Here is a 27,155-nt window from a genome sequence, read left to right on the forward strand (position 1 = left end):
ACCTGGGTTTCCTTTGGTCCCTTTGTTTGAGCATGGGGATGAGCGACAGGGGTGTCATCTTTCCTTTGTTTCTTACTGGCCCCTGCGCCAGATCTCCCCTTAGCTTTGCGCTTTAGTAGAGGCACCTCCTCTTCCTCCTCCTCCTCTTCCGCGAGCTCTAGCTCGTAGTTTTCAAGCGCATCTACAAAAACAAGCGACAGAACTGTTAATAAACTTGGGTATTCTAAAGGAATGAGCAGGAGTGCGAAGGCTTACCAGGCGCGTCACCGTCAAAGTCAAAATCCAGATCCACTGGGATGAACATGTCATCGAAGCGATCCGGGAAACCAACCTCCCCAACGCCAAGTTCGACGGAGCCGCCCTCCACATGTTCATCATAAGCGGCAAGGATGTAATCCTTGGTGACTGCGCAAAGACAAGTTAAATGATATCAGCAAAAGAACGATGTTCGCGCAACAAAAAAAAAAAAAAAAAAAAAAAAAAAAAAAAAAAAAAAAAAAAAAAAAAACACTTACACAACCCGTCGACTTGGATAACGGGCTCAAGCGCGCTGTCGGCCCAGAGCCTGCTCATGCCGACCCCAACCAGCGCCTCCTCGCAAATTTTCTTCGCGGGGGATGGTTCGGCGGTCAGCTTTTTAACCCATGCGCCAGTTGGGTTCTTGAGGACATCCTCATCCGCAGGCGCAGAAGTGATAGAGCGCATGGTCATACGGATGGGGATCACACCGGCCTTAATGTAAAAAAACCTCTCAGACCAGTCATGAAGCCTCTTGAATGAAACAGTGGAGCACTTCACCTTCTGACTGCGAGGAATAAAAGAGATCCAATTGTCTTGGATCTTGGCCTTATAAAAATATTGAAAGCGCCGAGGAGTGGGTTCCTCGCGCTGGGATTTGCACATGAACTCAAAGTGAGTCACGCGCACGAGTCCAAACGGATGGACTTGGGATATGTGAATCCCATAGAACTTCAACAGTGCACCCACAAACCTTGTCATCGGGAGACGAAGGTTGCAGTGGGTGAAAAAGTGGCTATATAGGGATATATAGCCGGCAGGCGGGTCCGCCGCCGTTTGCCCGGACCTAGGCAACATGCAGCCAAACAGGGTGGGAAAGCCCTGAGAGGCGATGAGGTTGTCGAGATCGGCCTGCTTCAATTTGCAGGGGATTTCATTCCACCTTTTGGTGGCCTTGGTCCTCCCTACTTCCTCCGATGTGGTTTCAACAACCTTCTTCCCCTTTCCTTTTTGCTTCAATGTCGACATCACCACAGATTTCACACGGCGTCTTCGAGAGGCAACGGAGGTGATTGAAGGGCTAGACGAGTATGAACTATCAGACATACAACTGTAATAGCCGATAATCGAGGATTCCAATCGATGTAAACACTCAAATCAGAATTTGAAAGCAGAAATTTGAATTTTAGAAACAATGAAGATGAAGATAAAAATTTCCTAAGGGCCTGCTTTTATAGGACCAGGAGAGAGAAAAGTGGCAGCTGATCGGATTCCACGCGCCCCCACTCGCAGGGGCAACCCAACGAAGGCGCGACACGTGTCCCTAACAGCTGTGTGAGGGGACAAAAAGATGTAACCGACCTGCCACGGAACAGACACGCGCCCTCACTCGCAGGTACAAACCAATACGAGTGCGACACGTGTTCAAGACAGCTGTGAGGGGACGTGAAAGGCAACTGTAGCACCTCGAGCACACGAAACGTCTGACACGTTTACGGCGCACGTCATCACCAACCAACCACGTGTTTGGACCTTTCGTTTTCAACCAAATGGATAGAACTTCGCGCGACGATGGAAACAACCAAGAAAACGACAAAACCCCCTACAAAAGGACAATTCAGTGAGTCTAATATCTATCTTACCGCGCTCGCGCGAGATAAGACACACATTAGACTGGGGGGGCTTGAAGAGGTATGTACCCGCCTCAACACCAAGCAAGGCGGGTCAACCCACAAGATAAAGACATTATGAAGGCACAAAGCCAAAACCCAGGCGCATGGCGCATACAAAACATGCTCAGGCATCATATGCTCGCGCATCACATATGCGCGCGGCGCATATCGCATGCTCTTGCACATCACATATGCTCGCGCGTCACATATGCGCGTGGCGCACCAGCGCGCGGCGCATATCACACGCTCGTGCATATCACACCTGCGCATGAAATATCTGCGCGTGAGAATAAAAAGAAGACTTCGCGCATCCTCAGGATGGGCGCATATCACACGTGCACATAATCAACCTCGTCCTTATCCAAATCAGGGTTAGGGCAACCTTGATTGTGCACGTCAGACAATCTTCTAGAAGGCATCTTTTTAAGGAGTAAGAATATGCTGATGTTGACAGCTGCCAAATGAAAGGTCGACAACTCAGCATGACACATGTGCTACCACATGATTACAACCAACGAGAAAGCGCCAGGTGTCCCAGAGGACACATGGCGCAGTGCGGTTGGAGGAGGCCAACGAGGCTGAGCCCAACCAGTGGAAACCCTAGCACTATAAATACAGCATCAACTCCACTTTGATGAGACATTCATTCACACTCAATCATTGACAGTTACAAGCAGTGATATCACATTCAATCATATTGAATTATATTGACTCACAGTCAGTTACAGAAAAAGACACAGTCACATCATCAAGGGTATTCAGCGATTCAGCAATACCCTTGAGATTGACTTACCTACAAACATTATTATCTTCTCCAAAAGATACTGATTCTCACGCCGGAGGGTTACCCCAAAGAGGACCCCTCTGTCCCTTTCTGAGGGGTAAGTAACGGCGCTGTTCATTTTGTAGGTGGAAGAACTCGGATCCAGAAGAACCATCGGTGAAATAGTTTAATCACACCCGAGGAAAGTAGATCTGCTACCAGTGAGTAGATCCACGTTTCTTCAAAACGAGTTTCGAGTTAGCAACTAGCTATTTAAGTAGTAAATAAATACCTCTTATTTTGGTTTTTGTTTCTAAAATATATATTAAGGAATTAATTTAAGATGTAATTAAAGAAAATGAGTTGATGATGTGGGTTTGGTTGGTAATATAATGTAATGGGATCCAGTGTGGGCATGGGACCAAACATGCCAATTAATCAAATGGCTAGCCTGGCTCGGTCGCTTTTGCCAGATCATACGAACCCACCTCAGCCTCCTGGGCCCCACCTTTTCTTTGTTTCTTTGTTCCAAGAGAAATTATTCTTACAAATTAAAATGACCCTTTTACCCCTCACTCACTCTATGACTCAATCCACACATGCACCTTTGTTTTATTTTTTTTTTAAATTTAAAAAGATCCAATTTATTAGTAGTATTGATATGTGATTTTGTTAATATAATAAAATCAAAAGTTACTATAAAACATGTTATATCATAAAAACTAGGTAGCATACCGGCGCATTGTGTCGACCTGATAGTATTGACAGGCGTATAGCTTATTAACCCGTGTGGTGCGGCTGAAAGTCGAAGTGAATTGGATCGGTATCAGGTTACGACACCGGGACTAAACCAAAACATAAGTCTATTAACGCCCAAACATAACAAATTAGCATAAGAAAAACCATGCGTTGTGGTTGTGAAACAGCACGAATTCGGCCGGTATCGAGGTACGACACCATAACTTAATGAAAAATAAATTTTATTTGTCCACATTCACATCAAAACAATTAACACATGTTAAACACGAGAAAAAAACACCAGCAAACAAAAATATAGCATGCGTTTATTCGGCCACGAACCGACGATAATGCAGCTGGAGTCGATGGTATCGGCAGTAAATCGTCAAAAAAAAGTTTCAAATAATAATTGTTTTAAGTAAAAAATCAATCGGCCGGAATCTTGCAACACAAAACTTCATTTTATCTATATATAGAATTATGAAGATTCTGAATTTTTTATAGTTTATGCATGTTTTTTCATGTCAAAGAGGTATTTAACATAACAATATATAGTAAGATTTTGGTGATGAGAACACAAACACCAGAAAATGGACCAACACTCATATTCAGTATTCACGAACAGTAATTGTTGTTTGAAAACTAGGTGAAATATATAAGATCTTTAGAGTGACCGTAGATGTATATGTAAAGTTACACCTTGTATTATATGCACTCTTGTAATAGATAATGCATACTGGTTATAATCGTATAGTTCGTTCACGTGATATACCTAGACAAGATGTTTTGTTCACATTAATTACTCTTAACCAATTTAGACACACTCCTGTAATTAATCTAAACACAATTTTCACTTTTTCTCATAATTGGACGAAGTTTTAGTTTATTTTATTATATTTGCTGTCACTTTTTTTCAGCCCGTATCGTACACGGGTTAATAATCTAGTTTAACAGTAAAGTTTAAATGAAGATATTTAAAAATCATGGTCTAGAAAACTCTTTATTTTAAAATTGTCTGGAGATGAATATCAAAATGTTTTATGTATGTGTACATATAAGCGGTTATTCTTGCATTGATAACAAATGTTACGTTTTATCTTAATTTAAACATAAAATAAAAAAGGGAAATGAGGATAATCAATGCACATCTATATAACCGGTCATAAATGCATGTTATTTAGGGTGTTACTGTACACCGTGACCGTAAGTGGGTGGTGGTTGCGTACGTAAGCTCGAACAACATATTACCCCGTGTGAGTCCTCTGTGTGAAGTGAGCCTCACACTCGTTAGAATGGATGAATTTGAATGATTTCATGATAGACCACCCTTAAATTTGTAAAATTAATATAACTATTAATGCGGAAAATGGCCCCGGATTTTCAGCTTTTTATATACGAAACTATGTCCCTTTGTGTTAACAAAACGACTTAACTTCTTTTATGGTCACAATTGTTTAATACCAGATAGTTTGGGGTTATAATTATATATAAAGGACTGACTCCCTCTAATGAAAGACTAATGAGCATATCATACATAAGTTATTAATTCTATTTATTTGAAAACTCGATAGTCGGTCCCAAGACTTTGATCCATTGTGAAGAATTGCTCATCACCATCCAAATTTATTACTCGAAACTTTCCAAAAAAACACATTCACAAAAATTCGTATTAGCTTAAGCTAAGTGAGTATGTAACGATCAACCCCAAATTAGCATCTTGAAATAAAAATTATGGATAAAATTTCAAGCCTAAGCTTCTAGCTTCGATCCGTAATTTGCAACTACCATGGCCATCGAGTCATGATTTATGCCGATACAATAGTTTTTAAATAAAACATCTTTACAACATAGAAGCGTTTTTATATAGTTTTTGAAAAATACTTACATTTACATTCTCATTAATGTAAAATATTATCTCTATTTAAGAAATAAGGAAAAAAAATATTTATGGTAAAGAAGAATATTTAGCTTTTTTAGTTACAAATGAAAATATGACAAGTGACTAGAGGTGACAATTTTTTAGTTACAAATGAAAATGTGACAAGTTATGGAGTTGGAAAAAAAAGTGATTTGGGATAATAGGTAAAATGAAGATAGATTTTAGTGGAGTCTGTGAACGAGGTTGACTAAGGGTATCCCTAGCCCATTACATATATTTTTTTCCTATAATTTAGCTTAAAAAACATTATTTCATAGATTTATTTATCATTTTTTAATATTCTTTCGCATTCTATTCCCTATTCATATCCATAAATTAATTCTTTATTATTATTTCCTCTTTTGTCTTGTTATATAGTAAATGGTGATTGGGAGATAGATGATATATTAGATGGTATGGATTAAAATTGAGTCCCTATATTTAGGGTTTTACTTTAGTTGTCATATAAGAGCATTCTTAACCCATTCTCTAAAATTGTTAAACCCATATAATTTATGATAAATATTAAGAAAACCATCAAAATCACCTCTTCAATCTATTCCCTATTATATGAATGGGTTATATGGCAATTAAAGTAAAACCCTAAATATATGGACACAATTTTGATCCATACCATATAATATATCATCTATCCTTCAATCACCATTCACTATATAACAAGACAAAAGAGAAAAAAGTAATAAATAATTAATTTATGGATATGAATAGGGAATAGAATGTGAAAAAATTTTAAAAAATGATAGATAAATTTGTGAAATGGTGTTTTTTAGCTAAATTATAAGGAAAAATATATAGAATGGGCTATGGATGCTCTAACTCATCCATATAATAGGGAATGGATTGGAGAAGTGATTTTGATGGTTTTCTTAATATTTACTTTAAATTATATGGGTTTAACAATTTTAGAGAATGAGTTAAGAATGCTCTAAGTAGATAAGAGGTGGTAGATTAATTATTCAACATATTATTTCCCTCTTATAAATAATCAGAAAAAGCAGGATAAATAAACAACCCAAAACACCCTTCAGGCCTTCACACATCTTATTAATGCACCTAATTTCAAAACACAAGTAACAAATACGTGGTTTAGTAAGCAACCCAAACACCTCAAGTGTAACTAATTGAAAAAAAAAATCATACCCAATAAAGTCTCACTTATAACGAAGTATTGCCTGCTATTGGTGTTTGAGAAGGGTAGGACGCGACAAACATTTTTCTTTCCTGAAAGATAAAGAGGTTGCTGTTGTTGAGACCCACAACTTCAAAACCTTTTCATGACATGTTTCCAGATAAAATAAAGTGCATCACCGAAAATTAGAACACCAACAAAACATAACTACGCTAAAGAAAATAGCAGCCTACTTTTAATAAAAAATAAAATAAAATTGTGGGAGACTATAGTAATAAGCAATAAGCAATAACAAATAAAATAGCAGAGAAACATAAATAGGGTACCACAAAATTATTAAAGATACTAATTCTCCCTCCTAACAAATTTGCACGTCAAGTTGTAAATGAGTCGAGTTGGAGCTCATGTTTTCAACTGCTTAAGGATTTCAAGGTGGATCAGCTCAACTCGTATATTTTAGAGCGCGAGCCTAAACTGACATTGACTCACGTCGAGCTAGCTCGTGAACAACCCTATTGTTGTTATGTATTTATATCTTTACCTATTACATTACAATTGTTTTTCACACAAAGTTTTAAAGAGATGAAGTTATGGAGATATCTTGCATTCTTGCGTGCTTTTTATTTTTTCTTTAAATTATTGAATGACCAACAAGAGCTTTTATTAATCACCAAACGATATAGCAAGTTACAAACCAAGTTAGGCACAACCAACAACCTGATGGTATATACAACATAATACACAATATAACAAGACAAAACAAGTACTTATTCCAACCCGAGCAAACCCGCTACCGCTACATGTTAAAGGCGTGCCATTTCTCCCACTTTATAGTTTATACCCTCTTTCGAATCAATTCAGAACCCATATGTAGCTCAAAGCTTTTATAGTTTCATAACTCCCACCATATTGCTAAGGTTCATCATATTGCATCCTTGTGTGCTTAACATAAAAATTAAAAAGAATAAAAATAAATCTTCATGGTTTTTTATTTGCATGTTGTGTTTGTGGTGGATGTGGAAATGTGTGAGTGTTCACTAATAAAAGTAGTGACTTACCAGGTTTTCAGGGATGCCATACTTATGAACAATGCAATTTTAGTATAATGCATGTAATTACATATTGTTGGTCTTTGATCTCATCTAACTAAACACAACATTTTTCTTCTTCTTCTTTTTTTTCCTTAAGTATGATGAAGAAACATAATATGTAAATTTATAAACCAAAAAGTCTAAAATAATGAAAATGATTCTTAAAGTTAAAAAAAAATGATTTATACACTGCGGAACAGGTTTATCCGGTTTGGCTGGTCGGTTGGCTCACCCACCCGAGATTACCGGTTTGATCCAAAAATCCTATCAAAACCGGTAGAACCAACCTTAAGGCTTAAACATCCCAAGACATAATTAATGTCACATTACATACATAAAAGTAATTTTTGTTAGGGCAAATTTGGACATAAGTTAATTAGGACAAAAGTGGTAAAACCTTATTATTTATATTATTTTGTAAAACAATTACACATATAGGACCAATGTTGCAAAAGTCGCTAGGTGGTCAACAGGGAAGCTAGGTGTACTCGGACATGTTAAATATAAAAGAAATTAAATTTTGGGCATTATATATATGTCAAACTAAGCATAGTTAACGTAAAAAAAAATTATACTAGCCGACTCAACGCCGCCTAGCCTGACTTTGACCAACTTTTGACGGACTTTTAACCGACATGAGAATTACGTTTTACCTTTTTAGGTCAAAATCAGCCCAAGTTAACCGACTAGATCTGATTTTGGCTAATGTTGACCACCTTTGACCAATTCCGAGTAACTAGACGGAGTTAGAGAAAGTCGTCTCGGCACCATACCTTGTAGCGATTACTCGACCTTGTAGGCCTACTTTTATAACCAATAGGACAATGACCGTCTAGTCCAATGACATGGGATAACGGTTAATGTTTGGGATCTTATGGTCTCAGTTTCAAAATCTGATTCAAATTAATTCTGAAACGTCAAAATCAATATATACGGTTAACATCAAACGGTCAGTCAGCCGTATTGAACAGTAAAAACGCTTTTAAACAAACATAGGATGGTGACCAAAAAAGTAGAAGCAAAAGATTGAAGTAAAACCAGTTATGTCTTGTCTGCCGCCCAACAAAAGCAAGCGTGCTTTAACTCACTCACTTCCTTTTAGACACCCACCAGCAATTGATTACTTATTAAATTGCATTCATTCTGGTACTGCTAGTGCTTTTATTCAATCTTTTCAATTATTATTTTGGACGTATCACTATTTCCTTTCGATGAATCACAGCAAAAACAAATGGCAATGCTGCTGGTTCAAGCATTTCGTCGAACACCTGGTGGATCAGCCATTGTTGTAGATTCCTTCCGGTTCACCAGACATTTGTCTACGGGTTTTAGACAAGAACGAGATACGTTTGGACCCATTCAAGTCCCATCTCATAACTTCGTCTTTTCGTTTCGTTTCGTTTAATTAATCGTTTATTTGATAGTTTTAGGATCTTTTAAAACTACTATTCTTCAGTCGATGTCCCTATCAGGGCGTCCCCGAGAATCGTTAAAAATTTTTTGGCCAAAGACAAGAGAAAACTTGTGCCTTTAGTAAAAAGACTTTTTTATTGGGCTTAAACAATTAAATTTTTAAATGGGCTTGATGGTTATCATTGGGTTGTGCAATTTTATTTTATTTTTATTTATATATATATATATATATATATATATATATATTACGAGGGAATTCTTCACTTCATTAAGCAAAATTTTGTACATTTTACTGATTTTTACACATATAAACACCAACCGAGCTACATCTGGATAACGAGTAAGCTTAAATGAGCTTAAATGAATTGAGTAATTGGGTTTAAACATTAAGAATACATTTTTTTTTCAAAACAAAATGTATATAAATTAAAAAAAAATAAAAATAAAATTCGGGTCTAGCAGAGTGATCGGGTCGGGTACGGTCGCCCATTTTGTGATAGGAATTAGGAAGTCTAAACAAAGCCTATATTTCCTACTATTTGATATGCAATATAACACCTTGGCTGCAAGCCTGCAATACTCTATATTTACCACAAAACATAAATTTGATTTGGTGGTAATGGACTTGCATTTGTTTCTTTTCACTAATTATAAACCCCGTTTTTTAGGTTATGGGGAGCTCAAACGCAAAGATCTTTACAGAATTTTGAAATCGGAAGTGGCTGAGGGAAAGTTAAATGATCAGTTTCCACTTGTTATATGGCAGACCGGAAGTGGCACTCAAAGCAATATGAATGCCAACGAGGTAACTATTGTACTTTTCATTTTTCTACAATACTAATCATATTCTTTTAATCATGCTACTCTTTGTTCAAACACGTGTGATAGGTCATTGCAAATAGAGCAGCTGAAATACTTGGTCATAAGCGTGGCGACAAGTTTGTGCATCCAAATGATCATGTAAACAGATCACAGTCTTCAAACGATACATTCCCGACTGTAAGCTTTTGAAAACATTAGTTGCCAGTTTATTCATTTTAAATTTGTTGTTGACTTTCTATGTGTTGACAATTGTTTTATTTGTTTCTTAGGTTATGCATATTGCAGCTGCAACCGAAATCAACTCTAGACTTATCCCAAAACTTAAGCAGTAGCTGATGCAGATTTGATGACATGATGCTGGTACAGATTTGATGTAAAGATTGCTGCAGCCGTAGCTGACGAAACAAGGTTGCCATTTACAACAGCTGAAATAAGTTTGAGGCGTTGGTTAGTTTTATTTTACTAACTGATACTTGTTTTTATATAGTTCAATATGGAAGAAATGTTTATTATTTCCTTCACATTATGTTATCAGGCTGCACATGACGCCTTTGTTGGTGGAGTTCTAAACACATATGTAGGTAGAAGTTTAAAAAGGAAAAAGAACATATGAACAAATAAGTTTAATGTTTCTTCGTGTACATAAAATAGACATTTGTATGTAAGAAGTAAAAGTTATAAGAAATACGCACCATAGATAGGAAAAAATAAACGATTTTAAGTTTGATTTTTTATTATCGCAATAATTTAGTATTTTGTAATGAACTTCTCCCGGACATGCAAATATGTATATGGATTGGAAGTCTTGGGAGCTAGATAGTGATGTCATTATTTTGTTCTAATATAGGGGTTATAGTAATTTTATAATGTTATAAACCATTACAATTTTGGTCTCAGGCCCAGCCCTAGGCCCATTGAGCCCATTGGTTGCACTTCAGTCCTATGACTCCACTTACAGCTAGGCCTTGTTCATATGTTCTTTTTCCTTTTTTTTAAGTGTGTTTTTTATAATTAATAACTCATTGTTGGACCACAAGTTAAGGAGGAATGTCACGTACCTATTATCACTGTATATACTCCATATTTCATAATTCATAGATACTCTCTATACTAACACATGAAAATGGGAAAAAAAGCCTTAACATTTTAGTTAATTTTAGGCCTTCAAACACGTTGAGCTGGCTCTAAGAGTGGCTCCAACATTTGTCATTAACAACTATGTCTCATGTTTGATTCTTGTTAATGGCCGGTTTTGTTGTTTTTACGTATGACATTTTGGTTGTTTGCATGCAGGGTATATTTGTTTATTTTATGGTTTTTATTAGGTATATTTAATGTATATTAACATGTGCTTCTATTGTGCATTAGTTTAGGTTTTGTATATATTTTATTTGTTTGTTTCCTTAGATTAGTTGTGTGATTTTGGTTGTGATATAAAAGTATGAATCATAAACAACTGTCAATATTTAGTAATTATGGATTTTGAATCAATTATTGGTCATCAATGTACTTTATGCTTTGGTATGTACATATACATTTCTTTTTTGAAACGACCAACTAACTAATACCGGGTACTTCGTACGCGGCCATCATTGGCTAAAGTAGCCCGAGCCGACCACTAGTCCGGACGGACGGAGCCCCTAGCGGTCCACCTATTGAGGGATTCCCCGAATAAAACCCGACCCCCCCAAAGGCACGGCAGCGAGGGGCCGGTAAAAGCGGTATGTACGTCTACATCATATTATTAATCAGTATGACTCTTTTTGCTAATTGAAGATTTTATTAGGTTTCGACTAAATTCTTTTGTTTTGGGCGCAATCCAAGAATCAGTTAATAATCATTTGGTGGCGCAGTTGTTGGTGTGGTCAACGTACCAAAGCATCTACTAGTTGTATTTTATATTATTTGTTTTTGTTTTTGTTATATTGACGATTTGTATCGTATTTTAATTATGGTGAACCTTATTCGAACTGAACCATCGAATCGACCCATACTGTTGAACTGACCTGACTTTTTATATCCGATCATATGAAATTGAAGCATATAAAAACAGTGTACCCTCTTAAAAATTTTCCTGGATTCGCCACTGGTAATGGTAGTGATAGTAGTGGTGGTGGTAATGGGGTAGTATTGGTAGTTGTGGTGGTGGTCATCGTTGTCGTGGTCATGGTCGTCGTCACCGTGATAGTCGTGGCTAGGGATGAGATCAGTTACGATAGTCGCACATGTTTTGTACGGCTACCGGTACCGAAATGTTCGATTTGGTAGCGGGACCATACGGTGATGAAGGCAAATTCAGGAAAACTGGTACATGTACCGAAAATTCAAAACTTGATACTGATTCGATACCGGTACTGAATCTGCTTATCCCGTAGTCGTGGTGGCGGCAATTGAAGTGCTAGTGGTAGTCATAAATATTAACATATACATATCTTGTTATGCACTTCAATTTCATAGTTTTAATATCAAAAGAGCATACATTCGATTTAGAAAGTGTAGGAGCATATGTAATTATAATAATTTTGTAAAAAAAGATAAGACCTAAGTTTATAAATAATTTAATTAATCAAAAGAAAACATGGTGGCTTAACATCTTTGACCAAATTTTTAGTTCAATTTATTTATTTCCCACTATCGAATTTAAATCTTATTTATCCTTGAATATCGATAAGTTTAGTTGTCTATGAATAAAAATAAAGCCTTTAAACACCTTAGATTGTAATAGTTTGAGAGATCTTGAGTTCAAGTCTTATAAACAACAACAATTAAAAAGTAATTCGTCGTTAAAAGAAAAGTATGTTTGAAAATTCCAATGAAACATCATATTTATAAATTGGAGTAGGCATTAGAAAATCTACACCTAATGAAACTCATACCTTGAAGAACTTATGTCGGAAGTCGAGTGAGAACAGAGCGTCGGTGGTGTGGTATAAACAATTTTAATCGTATTAATAAAACATAAACGTGTAATCATAAATATTATGTATACATATACTGTTTTACATTTGAACAATTTCATACTTTTAATACTAAAACATACATACGATTTAGAAAGTGGCAGGAGTAATGTAATTCTTATTTTATAAATAAAGACACATAAAATCATATAGAATTTAATTAATCAAAAGAATAATAGTTGATAAATTGGATGTGGCTGAATGGTAGAGCACTCACTTTATTAGTAAAAGGTAGAGAGCTCAAACCTCACTATCACCAATTTATATGGAAGATATGAGGGATGACCCTGGCTTGCCAGGGTTCGAGTCCTGATCTCACCCGGTTTTACCGGCTCCTCGCTGTCGTGCCGTTTGGCGGGCTTGGGGGTCGGGTTTTATCCGGTGGATCCCTCAACAGGTGGACCGCTAGGGGCTTCGTCCGTCTTGACTAGTGGCCGGCTCAGACTACCTTTATCCAATGGGGGGCGCGTACAGAGTACCCAACGTTACTTAGTTGGCCGTTTAAAAAAAAGAATAATAGTTGTTTAGCATCTTTGACCAGCTTTTTGAATTCAATTTAATACTTCCCATTATCGGAAAGCGTGAAATGATATGGTGTTTATTCATGTTTAATGGTTCGGGGGTCATGGTGGAAAAAATGGTGGGAGATATAAGAGTGCTTAGTTTTCTTTGGGTCAAAAATAGGTCGAGTACGTGCGAGGAATTTGTCATGGGAAAATATGTGTAGTTTCAAAGTGTAATTAGGTGTTATGTAATAGGTTGGTGCTCACTGATGGTGGTTATGGGCTGTGGCTACTTACTAAGCCTAACCTGTTTATACTTGTTTGTTTTATTAATATATGCTTTGGTTTGCCGTTTCAAAATTTTTTTTATCTTTGTAACTAGCAATGGAGTTCGGTGGTGGCAGATATAAACAACATACATTTTGGTTTATATCGAGCGGGTGATGCAACAGAACTCAAGTCATCATTCTATCTCTCCTCTTCACAAACAACATGCATTTTGGTTTTTTCTCACATGTGTTATTAATATGAAAATATGCCTGAGAAAGTGTTACGTTAATACATATATGAAACACCTATTATGTGTGTAAACAAAATGTAACAATAAGTAAGTAACCTAGATATTATATACCGATCATTTACATGTATGAAGCATAGCATTACATATATGTAAACATTAAACATATGTTTCATAAATCTATTTGTATCTTCATATCTTGATCTCCATCATCCATTCGACACGGAATCAAACCCGAATGTTTTCTGAGAGACCAAATGTAATTATTTCTTTTATTAAAAGTCAAAGTCCATTTTAAAAAAAAAATAAATGCAATTTCTTTAAAACATATATGTAATAGGTAATAACAAACCATATTATAAACAATCACACATGTAATTATGACCAACTACACATGTAGTCATAAATATTACGTATATGTTATACATATGAATAATTTCATACTTTTAATATAAAAACAAATATAAATACGATTCAGAAAGTGCAGGAGTATGTAATTGTTTATAAATAAATTATAAATATATGCATATATAAAATCATATATAGTTTAATCAATCAATAGAAAACGTGGTGGCCTAGCATCTTTGACCTGCATTATAAATTCAATTAAATTATTTTCCTTTATCGGATTTGCATCCTATTTATCTTTAAAAATACAAATGAGGTTGGTAGTTAATTGAAAACGACAACCTTTCACCTCAGGCAGAGTGGTTATGCTAATGATGGATAAGTGTCTACCATTTTTGAGAGGTTAGGTTCGAATTTTGAAGCCTCCAGAGTTTTCTATTACAGTGTATTTACTCTAGAGAGGCTTCTCTTGTGGAGGGTACAACATCTGTCTAGTGACAGGTGGCTGGAAATTTTCTCAGGGAACGTCAAGCCAAACTCGAATGCTAGCATGGGCCCGGTTAAGACTACATAGTCTGGCCTGAGTGGGGTGGTGGGGCTCCTCTGTGAGGAGTTGCGGTCTAACTTAAGTGTGAAATTCGCCGTTCAAAAAAATATTAGTTGAAAACGACAATGTTTAAACACCTTGGGTTGAAAGGATTTAGAAAATCTTGTGTTGAAGTCCTATTAACAACAATAGTTAAACGAAATTCGCCGTCAAAAAATTATAGGGGAAAGTTAACGTACAAATTAAATTGACGTGTTAATTGTGAGAATCAAATAGTGTAATTATATAATTACAACGTAGTGTAATTACACTATGTTGTAATTATATATATATGTGTGTGTGTGTGTGTGTGTGTGTATGTATATATGGATATGGATTATATACAAATGACATTAACGTGCTAAACGTGAAAATCAAGTAGAGTAATTACATATACAAGGAGAGTAATTATGTAATTACTCTATAATAATTTCTCTATGATTTAATTACACAATTACTCTACTTGATTCTCACGTTTAGCACGTTAATTTCATTTGTACGTTAACCTTAGGGGTGGGTTATTGTACAATAATCGGTTATCGTACATTAGGTACGCGGGCTTTATAAACGTCGATTTCAATTTTACGCGGTGACAAAATCATAAATAACCTAAATCTAATTCTACGATCTAAATCATTATTGATTCATCAGACGTCCATCCATATCAATATAATTCAACAGTCAATCCATATCAAACTAATCTACATACTGCCATCAAACTAAATTGAGTTATCTAAACTTAAAATGTCCGTTATCTGCAAATAAACTTCAAACTCAACCGGTCAATTTTTTCTACAATTAAACAAAGGATTCTTGTTTGTTCTACAATTTTTCGCCTAATCATACAAATTTGAGCCTTCAATTTTACAGTTACAACTTATTTTGGATGTTAAACAAAACTAAAGACACTATACATTAAATGTTCTGACCAAAAATAACACCTTTAAACGTTCAAGTTTAGAAGTTCAGCACAAAAATTTTAAAAGTTCAGTACCAAAACTTTAAAAGTTCTGCTAAATTCCCACCTTTACACGTTCAAGGTTAAAACCTTAAACGTTCAGGCAAAATAACTTAAAAGTTCAAGCAAAAAACTTTCAACGTCCAAGCCAAATTTCCATCCTTAAACGTTCAGTCTTAAACCTTTAAACGTTCAGGCTTAAACTTTAAACGTTCAGTTAAAACCATCACTCAAAACTCAAAATTGATCAAATGAAGCTTCAAATTGATAATTAATTAGGTCAATTTCAAAGTTTAACTGATCAATTAGTTCAACAATTTCAATTTCAATTGGTCAATTTGATAAACTGACATGTGAACAACTCGTGACGGAGGAAGATGATGTTCACGACGGTATCGTAGATGGTCGCAACAGTGAATGCAATCGTTGGACGGTGATGAATTGCTGAACGGTGATGGTGAAGGTGGACAAAATCGATGAGAGCAGCGGATCAGAGCTGATGAAATTAACAATATTGTCACTGCGTGTTTTTTGAAATCAACGGTGTAGGAACTCGCGTACGTAATGTACGATTCGGGATTATTGTATTGGATCCTTTATCTATACACACACACACACACACACACACACACTTATACTATTGATTTACACAGTTAATACGTTAATTTAATTTATGCATGATCCAAACTCATCTTCTAAAATTCCAATGAAGCATCATATTCGGCTATTTGCAAATATTACATAAGTATCTTGGATTGGTCAACTTTGTACTACGAATTCCTTTTGATATAAAAGTAAGGGAAAATTCCCAAAATAATCATTTTTAGGAGAGAGATTCCCAAAATAACTCAAAAAATTCAAAATTTCCAAAATGATCCATCCAAATCCGTCTCCCACATTACATTGGGAATTTCCCCGCGATATTTCACAAGCCAATCAAAATCTGACACCTTTCATTGCTCCCACCTAAACGTGATATTCAAATCAAATATGTCTTACGCGCTGTATTTCACATGAAAACTAACTTGATGAAAACAATCTTTTACGTGATATTTGGGGTGGTTTCTATCTTCCACTTAAGTTTTCAAAAAAGTGGTTTTTGGTTTTATTTGAAATTCATCTCCAAAGATTAATTTTATCTTCATCACCTTCATCATCTTTCCGGCCACTGGCACCACCACCACCACTCATCGGAAACTTGAAAGAAAACAGAGGTTAATTTTGATTACTTTATTAAGTTTTGTTCCGAACCACCACTCTCCATCGCCGCCGCCACGTACACCGCTGTCTCTTCGCCTTTCATGTTGCTCCGATTAACCTCCGTTTCCGGTGAGTTCCGATTAACCTCTGTTTTCTTTCAAGTTTTCGGTGAGTGGTGGTGGTGGTGCAGGCGGCCGGAAAGATGATGAAGGTGATAAAGATGAAATTCATCTTTGGTGATGAATTTCAAATAAAACCAAAAACCACGTTTTCAAAAACTCACGTGGAAGATAGAAACCACCCCCAAACATCACGTAAATGAATGTTATCATCAAGTTAGTTTTCATTTGAAATACAACGCGTAAGAGGGATTTGATTTGAAATATCACGTGGTAGGTGGAAGCAATGAAATGAGTCAGATTTTGATTGGTTTGTGAAATATCACGAGAAAATTCTCAATGTCACGTGAGAGACGGATTTGAATAAATCAATTGTGGAATTTTAAATTTTGATGGATTATTTTAGAATCTCTCTTGAAAGAATCATTTTAGGAATTTCCCCTTAAAAATAAGCCATTCTTATCACTACGATTATTTTAATTATTATTATTATTATTTATAAATTTGGAGATAAATTGACTTGGACTGGGAGCAAAAAGCAGCCTGTACTTAGGCTGAGGGGTGTGGGGGCTTTAATGGGGGCTCCAACCAATAATATTATGACGTGTGGCAGAGAGAGAAACTGGATAAGGGGGGTGTTGGAGCCCCCGTTGGAGCCCCTGGCCCTGGTGTGGAGGGGCTCCAGCAGGGGCTCCAGCGAATTTTTTTTTATTTTTTTATAAATATATTTAAACAACGTATTATTAAAAAAACTCATAAATTATTAAAAAAAACACACATTAATAAAAAAACACATTAATATCTAAAAATAAAATAAAAATTAAAGTACTAAAAAAACATTCTTCTTATTCTTCGGCTTGGTCTTCTTCGATCAACCTCTTTCGGATACGTTCCTTTTGCTTTTCCATTAGCATTTGATCGACCGGATTTAGGTTACTGAAGTCTTTTTGGTCCCGTAGCTTCACCGTTTGATTCTTGTGTCTCCGGAACAACAAAGTTAGGAGACGGTTGTGTGTTGGATGGTTGAAAGCCGGATGATTCTTGCGGCTCCGAATAAAACATCGGTTGGTGCGGTGACGACCATAAATCATCGTCAAGATAATCTGAATCAAGGTTTGGGAACCAATTTCCAGCCATTTTTTTTAAAAAAAGTTGAGAAGATGAATTGATTTTGGGTGAAGGTTTGAAGTTTTGGTATAAAAATGGGTGAAATGGGGTATAATTATATAGGAAAAATATTTTTTTTTTTGGGTTTGTTCGGCTCCCAACGGTCAAAAAACCATCAAAAGTTGTGCAGCCCTCTCTCTTCTCCCGCTAACCGGCTCACGCCTGCATTGTTTTTCGCGTTAGCGCCCCGTTAGCGCCCCCGCTAGCGCCCTGGTGGTGTGGTGTTAGCGCCTGGGGGCGCGAGCGGAGGGGCGCGAGCGCCCCCGTTGAAGCCCCACACCCCTCAGCCTTATAAGGCTGAGGGGTGTGGGGGGCTCCAGTGGGGGGCTCCAGCCAATAATATTATGACGTGTGGCAGAGAGAGAAACTGGATAAGGTGGGTGTTGGAGCCCCCGGTGGAGCCCCTGGCCCTGGTGTGGAGGGGCTCCAGCGGATTTTTTTTTATTTTTTTATAAATATATTCAAAAAACGTATTATTTAAAAAACTCATAAATTATTAAAAAAAACACACATTAATGAAAAAACACATTAATATCTAAAAATAAAATAAAAATAAAAGTACCAAAAAAAAACATACTAAAAATTAAACAAACAATAATACTTAATAATAACACTAATCTAATACAAGATCATCGGGTCGCCTCGCCCACAAATGTTCAACCAACTCATGTCGAAGAACCCCGTGTATCTCACGGCTCTTGATATTTTCTACGTTATGAAGTCTTTGTTGATCACTGATTGTGGACGGTTGCGGCGGAATGTCACCTTGGTAGTTTTGGCAGATAGCTTTGCCCTCGTCTTCTAACGCCATGTTGTGTAGGATTAGACACGTGTAGACGACGTCCGTTATCCTCTCCCGAGTCCAATAACGTATCGGGTTCGCCAGTACATAATATTGTTTTTTAATAGCTCCAAAAGCTCTTTCAATATCTTTTCTAGCAGACTCTTGCTTCTTCGTAAAATACTTCCGTTTGTCGGCGATTGGATCTGTAAAAGCTTGAACTAACAAAGCCCATTCGTTGTAAATACCATCGACCAGATAGTACCCGTACTTGAATTGTTCTCCATTTGCAACAAAAGTTTGAGGTGGTTCAACCCCGTCGATAAGGTCGTTGATCAAATGTGACTGATCGATAACATTAAGGTCGTTATTTGACCCAGCAACACCAAAAAAAGCATGCCAAAACCAAAGATCCTGTGACACCGCCGCCTCAAGTATAAGGGTCGGCCCTTCATGATCACCACGGTGGAACTGACCTCGCCAGGCCGTTGGACACATAGCCCATCCAACATGCGTACAATCGATGCTACCTAGCATCCCAGGAAAACTATGTTTTTCTGCGTGCACCTCATATATGCGTTGGATGTCATGCATTGTAGGTTTACGCAGATATCTCCGAGCGTAAGTCGATATGACTCCTACGTATATAAAATAATCTATAAACATATAATATATATTACAAAATGTAATAAATATTTAATAAAAAATAAAATTAATGTTTTTTACCTTGGCAGAAAAAATGAAGGGATTCACGTGCAACCCTTTTCGACATCTGTAAATACTCATCCAAAGCGTCCGACGAGATGCCGTACGCTAATTGACGGATAGCAGCCGTGCATTTTTGAAGAGGGGTAAAACCGGGGAGACCCCTAGCATCCTCCCTTTGTTGAAAAAAGGGATACCGTGCCTCTAAATCACGTGCTATACGCATGAACAATTGTCTGCTCATTCGGAAATGAGTTCGAAAATCCGACTCCGCGTATACCGGTTGAGGGCTAAAATAATGCCTAATCAAAGTATCGTTAGAACCCGATCGATCACGATCACGAGGTGGTGCTCTAACCCTCGGGAGTCGAGGTTGATGGGCTTGATTTTGCAAGAGATTGACCACGGTTGCGGTCAAAACTCCCCCTACATGAAGAAGCAAATCATCCTCTTCGGAGGAGTCGGAATCAGACGAGTACGACGACATTATTTTTAAAAAAAAATTTGAAAGATGGGTTGATTTTGGGTTTTTTTTTAAAGTTGTGGTAGTTGATTTATATGAAATGGGTTATATATAGGAAGAAAAAACTTTTTTTTTTTATTAATTATGAGCCCAACGGCTCAATTAAATTGTCCAACGGCTATTTCACGTCTACCAAAGATCCTTTACGCCATTTTCCTCCCGCTAGCAGGCTTGCGCCTGCCTTGGTTCCCGTGCTCGCGCCCCTCTCGCGCCCCTCTCGCACCCAGGTGGTGTGGGGTTAGCGCTTGGGGGCGCGAGCGGAGGGGCTCACGCGCCCAGGTTAGCGCCCCACACCCCTCAGCCTAACGCAGACATTACATAACGAAAGCCAGCATCTAATCAAACGAGCCTATTGGGCAGCCATCTGCAAGTGACTGCATACATTCTGGTAATGATTTTTTTCAGTCTTTTCAAATATTACATTATTAATTAATTAAGATTTTTTACTAGTATAGGGTGTGGGGTAAAATAGTTTACCAAAATAGAAAGTTTAAAAACTATTTATTAAAATATGTTTTTTTTAATGTAAACTTACTCTTCTCACTTCTAAGGTCATTGAGTAAATATAATTTCTATTATTTTCTTAATTCAAGATAATAAAAAGTATGATTAACAAATAACAAATTTACATTTTTACATTCGGTCCCATTTTTAAGAAAATACTTCAAAATAAATGTTTTTGAAAGCTGTTTCGAGTGTTAGCTTTTGTTTATTTTGGTTGTTTTCTTATTATTGTTTTATTATTATTTTTACAAGTTTTTATATATTGTGGGTGATTAATATTTGAATTGAGTTCAATATTGATATTGATATCGATGTTGTTAAGTCAGAATCGGTTCAGCTTGTCATCGATACTAGTACACTGTCAAAAAATTATATTATTTTAAAAACAACTTCGTTTCAACAAAATCTATGTTGGAATGTCTAGAAAAAAAAACACAACTACAAAAATCATAATAACGAATGCAAGTACCGATTCCGATAACAACACCGGTCTTGTTTGTTGAAATCATTTTGGTTTAGCATAGTACAGTATAATATCGATACTCGTAAAACTTACGAGATAAAAATTACCTCTGGTTTCAACAACAATCATTCCCGGAATATAACGAAGAAATGATATATATATATATATATATATATATATATTTATATATGTTTGCCCGTCGTGACCTTTTTAATCAAATAATATATATTAATATATTCCATTTGGTTATATTTGATGTTAGCGCAGTTCAAATTTTATCTTTTTTCACTATTCATAAAAATATTTCTGGAAACATTTTCTTGAATTATTTTATGATGTAAAAAGTATAGGATAGAAAAGTAAGTTTAATTATTATTATTTTTTAATTCTCTTTATTGTCATCTTTCGTGAAATTAAAAAAATAATAAAAAATTATCTTTACCCAATAAAATTAAGAGTGAGACAATTAAAATTTACCTAAAAATACTATTTTGTAAAATACTTTTCAAAATTCTCATTTGAAAATGATTCAAATAAAAATAAGGAGTTTTCTAAAAATTGTAAGAACCAACAAATTGTTGACATGTGACATCACAACATACGGTGAAAGAACAATTCGAGGAAACTATGTCGGTTATAACGGTGAAAGAGTAATTCTAGGAGACTATAACGGTGAAATGTTATAATCCGTTTAAGAGCTGTATGAGTTTGGTAAAAACTCATACTCGTGAATTCGGGTCAAATGCATGAGAGAAATTCATTTACAAATAAAACAATTTGCTTGCTTGAGAGAATTTAGGGAGATTTCATTTATATATATACACACGCACACACATATTCCGTCCTTTCCAATGTGGTGTAGTGGTTGAAAGCTAGTGTTTCTCAATAGAGACCCAAGTTCAATCCCTATTTACAACACATTGGGGGGACATGGGTGGCTCAATTAAAGAAGACTGGGATCTTTGTTATCTCCAGTTCGATCCCGAGGGCGTCTGGGTTTACCACCAGTTGACCTTCGGGCCATTGGATTTTTTTCGGAACTGGAGATAACTTGGAGGCGCTTAAGGGTTCCATACGGCTGGGTTGGGCCAGCTGACGGTGGCCTTTTACCATTGGGTCACCCCGTACGGAGTATCTAGTCATTCTATGTTTGTTTGTCGTTAAAAGAAATAAATGTAATTTTTTTTTCATTAACCCTACTTTGGAAAACTCATTAAATTAATTATCTTGGATTTGGTCAACTTTGACTACTAATCCAACTTTGACTATAAATCAGGTTGACTTATAAGAAATGGCCATTATGGTTCAAGCATACCGTCAGATATCTGTTGGATCGGCCACTGTTGCAGTTTCATGCTGGAGACATTTTTCTACTTCTTTTAGAGAAGAAAGAGATGCTTTTGGACCAATTCAAATCCCATCTGATAAGTTGGTGTTTATATATATAACTAATTCATGCTAATGCTATTTCACTAATTATTTATAATAATAAATCCCACTTTTCAGGTTATGGGGAGCTCAAACACAAAGAACTTTACAGAATTTTGAAATTGGAGGAGTTCGTGAAAGAATGCCGGAACCGATCATTCGCTCTTTCGGAATCCTCAAAAAATGTGCTGCTAAGGTTCTTAATTTTGTAAACTAACACGTGCTTATATCAAGCATTATACATAAATATATATTATGTTGATTAAATTAAGGTAAACATGGAATATGGTCTTGATACGTCCATAGGGAAAGCAATAATGAAAGCTGCACAAGAAGTGACCGAGGGAAAGTTAAATGATCACTTTCCAATGGCTATATGGCAGACTAGCAATATGAATGCCAATGAGGTAACTAATTTACTCATTTTTATTTTTCAACAATACATGCTTAGCATATATATATATATAGGTCATTGCAAATAGAGCAGCTGAAATACTTGGCCATAAGCGTGGTGACAAGTTTGTGCATCCAAATGACCATGTAAACAAATCACAGTCTTCAAATGATACATTCCCAACTGTAAGCTAGCTTAATTTTAAAGAAATTATTTGTAAATTTATTTCTTGTTGACTCTCCAGGTGTTGACCATTATTGTTTGTCATGCTAATTTATAGGTTATGCATATTGCAGCTGCAACTGAAATCAACTCTAGACTTATCCCAAAACTTAAGCAGTTGCATGCATCCCTACAAGCAAAGGTAGCAAAGTATTTAATTGTATGCTTTAACTTCATATATATATATATATATATAGCCATGGTCACTTTCTTTTGGGTACCATTGTAATGTTTACCGAGTGTACGTTTTTACTTTTGACAGACATTTGAGTTCTCTGATATAGTTAAAGTTGGACGTACTCATACTCAAGACGCAACACCTTTGACTCTTGGGCAAGAGTTCAGTGGCTATATCACGCAAGTATGTTTTTTCACGCTACCCGAAACATGATGGGTTGTGAAGCCAAACTGCGCCAGAAAAACATCATACGAGCAATTCTGGCGCATGCAATGTGCATGTCGGAAAAACCCTCGTCAGAAATTCTTTGAAATTACATTTTGGCTAATAGTTTAAAATTAGAAGGGTGAATAAGTATTTTGTTATTGCAGGTGAAGTATGCAATTGATAGGGTCATATGCACTCTCCCTCGCTTGTATCAGGTTGCCAAATGCCAATATATACATATTAGCAGGGCCGGCCCAACAAATCTTATATATATACATAAAATTTTTGGTTTTTTTACATTTTTTAATTTTTTTTATAACTTTTATAAAAAAATTTTAAAGGATTTTTTGTAGCCCAAAATGGTTTTCAAAGTTCTCATAGATCCTCACCATATATATATATATATATATATATATATATATATATATCATATCATATATATATATGGGGGAGAGATATTTTGAGAATTAGATGAGTTGTAAGAACTTTAAAAACTCAATTTTGAACCACACATTTAATTAAATGAGTTTGAATATGTGGCTGAGATTAAATTTGATTAAAAAATAAATTAGGAGAGAGAATAAGTATTTTTGATAATTACACAGGTTTAAATGTTAGTTACACATGTGTAATAAGTTAATTCGGTGTATAAAAAAATAATGTAATTTTTTGTACATTACTTACACTTACGTATTACACATGTGTAAAAAAAATTCAAAAAAAAAAATTGTTACGTTGAGTTCTTTCGAGTTCTTAAAGCTCAAAGCGCTTCTCAAAAGAAATCAATCCTATATATATATATATATATATATATATATATATATATATATATATATATATATATATATATATATGGGCAGGTTCAAAAGAGAACTAAAAAAAGTGGTGGACCGGAAAACTATTCAATTTACATGTAAAAAAAATACTATAAAGCTCGATTTCACATGTAAAAAATTAGTTTCAACATAAATTAATTTTGGTTTTCTTGCTTATAAATACATGTAGAAGACATTCAAATAAAAAAATTAATTTGTAAAAAGAATTTTTTTTAACCTTTTTTTAACAAGTTTTTTTTGAAAACGGCTTCTACATGTGTTCATATGTAAAAGCTCTAAAAAAATATTATGTAAAAATGTGTTTTTTACATAAATGAATTTTTTTAGTATATTTTTACGTGTAAAATGAACAGTTTTACATAGATAAATAAAGAGTTCTCCACTTCTTTTGAATTTCCTCTTGAACATGTCCCTGTTAATGTGTGTGTGTGAATCATGACTGCTTTAGGTCTTCATGTTTTAGCTTGAACAAGGTGGCACCGCTGTTGGGACTGGATTAAACACAAATAAAGGGTACGTACTTATTTTCCAATTTAATTTTACCATCACTCGTTAAATTTTTTCTTTTTAATATATATGATGACATTTGATGTGGGTACAGATTTGATGTAAAGATTGCTGCAGCCGTAGCTGTTGAAACAAAGTTACCGTTTATAGCAGCTGAAAATAAGTTTGAGGCGCTGGTTAGTTTCATTTTTCTAACTTATACTTGTTTCAATATGCTTCAAGTATATATATATATATATATGCTACATGTTTATTACATTGAAGCAAATAAATGTATTTTAATTTTACCATTTTATTTTTCTCATCATGTTAAATTATCAGGCGACACATGACGCCTTTATTGAAGCTAGCGGAGCCCTAAACACAATCGCCGCTTCTCTTATGAAGAATGCTAATGATATACGGTTGCTAGGAAGGTATGAAAGTTGCAGATTAAATTTATATATATTTTACTTTATCAGACGCTTTATACTCACTAAACATTCAATATTTGTACATTCAGTGGTCCGCGTTGTGGTTTTGGAGAACTTATTCTTCCTGAAAATGAACCTGGTAGCAGCATCATGCCTGGAAAGTCACCATTTCATCTATATCTATATATATATATCTATATATATATATATCTATATATATCTATATATATATATATAGATTGTTATGATTTTGACATCATGTGATCTATTTTAGGGGAAAGTAAATCCTACACAACGTGAAGCTTTGACTGTGGTTTGTGCTCAGGTATATGTGAATCTTTCTTCTTGACTCTTGTACAGTTGGTAAAAAGTAAAAACATAGCATTAACATTTTAAATTGAGTTAGCATAATAAGATAGGTTTGTGATGAACATGTCATAGTTTATAGTGTGGGCTGAAACGAGTCGATTAACCTGCTATTTTTTCTTTTTGGGTTACATTTTTAGTTTCTTTTTTTAAGGATTAATATACAAATTATGATTATAAGAACAATATTTGTACACTAACAATTTAAATGACGGAAACGTCGTTAATTTCCACGCAGACAATTGGAAATCATGTAACCATTACAGTGGGTGGTTCAAATGGACAATTTGAGCTCAACTACTTTAAGCCGATGATTGCTAGTACTCTTCTACACGTACGTTGCCTCAACTTCAAACTTAAAATAAATGTGGTCTTTAAAAATGTAATAATCCGTGTGGTGTTAATATTTTTGGTGAAGCTAGACAATCGAACTTCAAGCTGATGCGTCCGCTTCTTTTGAAAAAATTGTGTCCGAGGCATTCGAGCAAATAAGGAAAGGATATCAAAGTTATTACATGAGGTAACCTTATTACTATTGTTTTTAATTACAATGTCATGATTCTTACTGCTAATATTATCTTTCTTGATCTTAATTTACAGTCACTTATGCTTGTGACATCCTTGAATCCTGTAAGCTTTTATTTGAATTTAATTATAAGTGATCTAAATTAGTTCCTTAACATTCATTAACTGAATTAATCGATTGTCTTTTGATATTTCTTGACACAGAAAATTGGTTATGACAATGCCAAGACCGCCCAGGGATGTACACTCAAGGTTTCTTCAACCTCCAATAAGTTAAAATAATAATAATAATAATAATAATAATAATAACATGTTAACTAATTTCAAGCCGTTTGAGATATATATATATATATATATATATATATATATATATATATATATATATTCATTTTGAGCGTGCAGGAAGCTGCTCATAAAATGGGAGTCTTGAACAATGAAGAATTCGATCAACTTGTAGTGCAAGAAAAGATTATTAGCCCTGCCGATTGAAGCGACATGATCTTCTTTTAACGTTTTAAGAAGCTGGAACTATATATATATAATTTACCGAAATAAAGTTAATGAGATAGGAAATAAGTGATCACTCGGGTATCATATTTCAAAAAGTCTTTGAAATACATATGTTGTTGTACGTTCCGTTCCAGAGTCATGACGACATGTTAGGTTCCAATAATGGTTCAACTCGTTTATGGCAATTATATATAATAAGGTCTTGAATCATAACTCTATATATATATCAGTGTATCTCTTTAATTTTACCTTACGTATTCTATTGCAACTGTTAATCTAAGTTCTTGTTAATAAACAATATGTTTAATTAAGTGTTTAAGATAACAATTCAAAAGAATAAAATTAAATCGGTGGTTGTGTGAAAGTGTGAGTGTTTACTATCTGGAAATTATATAGATAATAATATTAATTTAACATTTTCTTAAAAATAAAC

The 27,155-nt window shown here is 35.2% G+C and overlaps 1 pseudogene; it reads left to right on the forward strand.

Annotated features, from left to right (window-relative positions):
- The first annotated feature begins 8,807 nt into the window (after positions 1-8,807).
- On the forward strand, positions 8,808-26,701 carry LOC143534648 (fumarate hydratase 1, mitochondrial-like; annotated as a pseudogene).
- Positions 26,702-27,155: the final 454 nt, after the last annotated feature.

This window comes from Bidens hawaiensis, unplaced genomic scaffold (assembly GCF_021521415.1).
Source record: "Bidens hawaiensis isolate Kalapana, Puna unplaced genomic scaffold, B.hawaiensis_p1.1 tig00010256_1, whole genome shotgun sequence".
In the NCBI taxonomy this organism is placed as follows: domain Eukaryota; kingdom Viridiplantae; phylum Streptophyta; class Magnoliopsida; order Asterales; family Asteraceae; genus Bidens; species Bidens hawaiensis.